Raw genomic sequence first — 5,031 nt, 5'->3', positions numbered from 1 at the left:
CCCCCGCCTCCCCTTGCCCCCTCAGCCCCTTCTCTTCCCCCGCCCCGGGTCGCCCCGGCGGCAGGGGGTGGGTAGGTGGGCCGCCCGCCCGGGAAAGGAGAGTCCGGCGGGAAAGGCAGCGGGGTTTGAGCTGAGGCGGGGAGGGAGAGCCGGCAGCCGCCGCAGAGGGTAGCATCAGGGCAGGGAAAAAAAAAACCTAGGAAAAGCAGGATTAATTAAACAACAACGCACCCCACCCCTTTATCCAAAACAGTTGTTCTGAGAGGGAATTGCCAGGCACTTTCTGTCAGAAATAGTGGTGCTCTAAATTTTCCTCCATGCTTTACACAGAGTAGGTGATTTCCATCATCCCTCTGAGGTGTAGCTCGGCCTAATTCTCTTCCCGAGCTGCAGGAGCCCATGTGCTGGTCGGTGAAGCTCCCTTCCCTGCTCAGCTCACGCAGGCTTGAAAATGGGGATCAAATTCCTCCTGTGCTAGAAAGACAGGCGTCTTGAGTTTTTGCGGGACATTCGTTTGTTTCTCTGTAATTCCGGAAGTTTCATCTTAAATGAAAATGCAACTTTCAGATGAGTTTGTGAAATCATCCAGTAAATCAATTGGGTTTGGGGGGATGTGATACCTTAACACCCCTCGCTCTTTCTCACTCTTCCTGTATTTCCTTTCTTCCTGCACCTCCTCGATCCTCCTTCCTCCCTGCGGTGAGCAGGTGCTGTCTGACAATGGACAGTCCCTCTGTCCCTTCTTGGGTGATCCCACTCAGCAAAGTGCAGTCATGAGCAGAAATTGTTTAAAAGTCATCTTGGTCACCTGTAGAGGAAGGAAACTGCCTGAAACCCTGCAGCCTGGGGGGGGGAAGGGATGTGGTGAGCCTTCCAGATTTCCCCGGGCAGCTGTGGTACTGGGCAGAAATCAGTAGAGAGAAAAAACTTTCTTTCCCCGCCTCAATTCCCAGTGGCACCAGTGGTTTCCAGTGCGCTCCAGTGTGAAGGGAACTACAGAACTGCCAGGCCACAGTCACCTCAAACTGCAAAAGCTGCGCTATCCATCGCAGTGGTGTGATGAGAGAGGTCCATACTTTCTCCAGAAGACATCAGCTGTCAGACTGGCCGGGTGAGATAAAATAAATTAATAAATATGAATTAATAAATAAATGAACTAATAAAACCCTAACAGATGCGCTAGGCAGGAACTAAATTATTTGTGACAATTTAGGCTAAGTGTTCCATTACAAAAAAATAAAATAGGCTTTGCCATTGCAACAATGGATATTTTCAGAAATGGGTGAAAACATGTTTTCCAAATGAAAGTATTAACATGTAAGGGAAAAAAAAAAAAAAAATCACCCTCTCAACTGCATCTAGTTAAAATTGTCAGAGGGAGTTCCGGAGTAAACAGCTGCTTTGCTTGGAGTAGGCCATCAGAGAAAGAAAATGACACTGAGTCTAATAGTGAGTTGTTACGCTGGGAGGAAAAAAAAAGAAAAAAAAAGTGTGAAAAGAAGACAGTGTTCTCCCCACCTCAAATGCAGAAATAAAGGTGTGTACATACATTCCAGTAAGAATCAGTCGTTTTCATAAGCTACCACAGAGAAGCCTGCAGTTCTTTGTACACCAGCAGCATGGCGTGTGAAATGCCCGTGTCCAAAGGGTATTACTCTCCCTGCATTGAGCCAAGGTTATACAGGGGCCGAGAATCTGCTGAAATTTGTTCGTTAATTGTAAACTAAATACTGGTTCCCCGAACCGAGCCGGAAATGAATATAGTCCCTTACAAAAACGGGTAATGGGACATCTAGAAAGAAGATGCAATGGAAACATCACATCACAGAGCGCTGTACTGCGCTTGCCCCACTGTAGTTCTTGGGGTACATGAACCAAACCTGTCTCATTTGTGACCCATGCCGTAGACAATTCCTGATCTGCTCGGTCATCCGCTCAAGCACGCTGCTGTGCCACTCCTCCAGCACAAACGTTTCAAACTTTCCTAAGCCATACGTGACCTTTCAGACAGATAGGACACTATACTAACATGAATACATTTTGTGCGGTAGAAACTGAGTTTATTTTGCTAAGTTTAATACCAAGTTAAATATTTGACCCTTTTGCCTACAGTTGCTAAAACAGGGATTTGCTACAGGAAAGTGGAAGACCGTCTCTCACAGGCTCCATCGGCAGTATTTACGGCAATGTTTAAGCACTGGGATCATACGAGTGAGCTGCACAGTCCTTTCCCACCTCTCTCAGGCTCTCCACACTGCATCTATGTCTGAACCCATGGCTGGAGTTACTCTTCTTTCCTCTAGAGCAGCTAATTTGGAATAATTTTTAACACCTTTCCAAAAACAAAGAACAATGCGTTCAGGAAAATAGTTCTGTGCACTGAGATCCAGAAAAGAACTCTTTTCCGTTGTATCTGCAACAAGAACTAGGAGGATCTATCTAATATTAAAATCTGGCTGTAACTCTTATCGTGGTGCAAATCAAGGCTTCAGGCACCAGTGGGGCACAGCGCGCTGGCCTGCCCAGCGGTCCAGTCCATTTAGAGCCTTGCTTCTTTCTCCATAGGTTTTAGATATTACCCTTTTTTTTGCCATACAAGGTATGAGTTCGTGTTTTTAAAACCTTCATCAGACTGTTTATATTCTTCACTGCTAGAAAGTGAAATTATAAATAGGATTGGGGAACTATTCTAAACATATTGTACAGGAAAACCATTTCTGCAAAGCGCAGTCAATTTCGTCAGCTTGGTACAGACGTTTCTGATGCTGAAATTTCCTGAGAACGCTTTTCAGAAAAGGTAAGAGATCAAGTCCAATCCAAAACAGCTGGCATAATTATTTCTGAAATTGAGTGTAAAATTGGTTTTCCGCTGGAGAAAATGGTGGCATTGGCAGCTTTAAAAACACCACCTTTCCCTTGAATATTCACTTGGCAATTTCTTTTTCATTCTTCTAGACTGAAGGTCTTTTAGTCTTCAGGTTGACAAAAACAGAGGACAGTCCTTGGAAGTTCCCAGTCTGAGGTTACATCCACAGCTTCTTCTATAAAAACAATTAGAATTTAATTAATAACATGAGAAGGAAATACAGAAACTCACCTGATTTTGCAAGATTCGTGCATTGTACTTTTCCTGTTCTATCTCAAAATTATCAGCTGTGTGCGATAGTACAGTAATTTCACCAGTCTGTTGTAGAGAAGTGGATAATGCTGGATTTGGAAGTAAATTCCACTGCAGAGCCTCAGCATAAAGCCAAAGCTGTGATCAAGTGAAGGTTCTCAGCACTTGTCTCCCCCATCCCACTGTGAGTGCTTATACCGTGTAATAGCTTTTAAAAAAAACCCTTTCTGTTTCCAGGAGAAGTCCAGCTATTCATGTTTATTTGGAGGAGCGTGTTAGAAACTCTAGTGTCAATATTCTGGTTTACTATCTTTTCCTTCTGTTTTAAATGTCAGAGTAATTCTAAGTCTGGCCTAAAAAAAAGCCGAACCCAAAACACTCTTCTTTAATCAGAAACATCAGCTCTGGGAGCTCAGAATTTGTGAACGATCCTAAAATAACAAACAAGTATAGTCATTCAAGTAGAAGAAAATGTATTGGTAAAGAAATGGGTTTCAGGTCAAATAATTCAAAGACTATAGTGAACTCTGGTTGCTTAGATTGCGTGTGTGGGCAGTTACACAGAGCTGTTGTGCCCTGATGTTTTTCTTCTCGATCCACAGTACACAAACAGCGCCGCTATCACTGTTGAGACTCCCTGGTTTTCCAGGTTGTTCCCTTCCTTTCTTCAAGATAGCACCAGCTTTTTTACTTCCTAACAGCTCATTTATTTGGGAGTAGAGAGCAAACATGACATCTGAGATAAGGATGTGATTAAGAGGTGCCTTAGTGGTTCATGAGTTCTAGCAGCCTCGCAAGATTTGGATAAGGCCTTTGCATAACAGAAATCCATTGAGAGAGACAGCCTATCCTGGAATTTAAATTTTAAAAGCATAGCATAGCAAGCTGTGTTACAGTGGAGCGTTATTGTAGGCTATATAATAACCTGATATACTGAAATAATTTGGTTTTGGTAAGACTTTTTTTTTTTTTCAGTATCTCAAAAAACCCATTCATTTATATTGATCGTCAGTGTCTTAGAAGAACATTTACACCTGAAGGAAAATATCTTAGCTCGGCCAAAGCAATTCCAAATTTTTTTAAATAATTGTTTTTAAACTGGGAAAGACTGCCATATTAAATCAATCTTTTGACTAAGCTGGAAAAAATGCATCGTTGATAGCATCAGCAATTTACAGATCTTTCAGTGCTCTGAATAAGAGAATTAAAAATTTATGAATAAAAGCTCATATATGTTCACATGGCACACAATTCAGTCAATACCTACTAGGGAGACAAATTTAGTATTATTTCATGCTACCATATGCCTCTTTTATGAAACTCCTTTTTGGTAACTCATGACAAAATATAGAAAACCAATATAGAAAACCAAGATCATGTGAGGGTCCAAAATATCTTCTTATGAAGAAATACTGGTTGTGTTTCTTCCCAAGTCCACTGTTTCCTACGTTTTGTGGGAAATTCAGTAGAAAGTAATGATTCCGCTTTTCTTAAGATTTATATAATATTGTTATACAGTCACTGCATGTCTTTAGAGTCTTGATTCAGCAAAACACCTAGTCTCTTGCTAAAGTCCATCTGGATTCAAGATACCTTTCAACCACTTGCTTAAACTTTACGCTGCATTGAAACCTGAGGCAAAGAATGGGCTTAAGTATTTTTCTGGACAGGTATAACTTGCTGATTTGAGACAGGAAACCTAGCTTGAAGTCCAAACAAATGACTTTCCTGTTCCAGATTCAAATCAGGCATGACTGTTTTCATAGTAAAAACCCTTGCAGAATGTCTTACAGCTCTTCCATTTTCCAGCTACTGACTTTAACCTCTTCTGTCTCATTGACTTCAGCCAAACCCCTTTCCTTTACAGACTTTGTAAGTGTGAGTGAGAGTGCAAACAGCAATATACTTAATCT

General features: G+C 41.8%; 1 protein-coding gene across 1 annotated transcript in view; it reads right to left on the bottom strand.

Annotated features, from left to right (window-relative positions):
• The window catches only part of TAB2 (TGF-beta activated kinase 1/MAP3K7 binding protein 2), a 66,583-nt gene extending 65,945 nt beyond the window's left edge, over window positions 1-638 (bottom strand). The window contains exon 1 of the mRNA XM_014951016.1: window positions 621-638. The gene's annotated coding sequence lies outside the window, so the exon portion shown is untranslated. The remainder of the gene's footprint in view (window positions 1-620) is intronic.
• Between the last annotated feature and the right edge of the window lie 4,393 nt (window positions 639-5,031).

This window comes from Calidris pugnax, unplaced genomic scaffold (assembly GCF_001431845.1).
Source record: "Calidris pugnax isolate Ruff unplaced genomic scaffold, ASM143184v1 scaffold24, whole genome shotgun sequence".
Taxonomy (NCBI): domain Eukaryota; kingdom Metazoa; phylum Chordata; class Aves; order Charadriiformes; family Scolopacidae; genus Calidris; species Calidris pugnax.
This window is presented reverse-complemented; position numbering and strand designations above follow the sequence as displayed.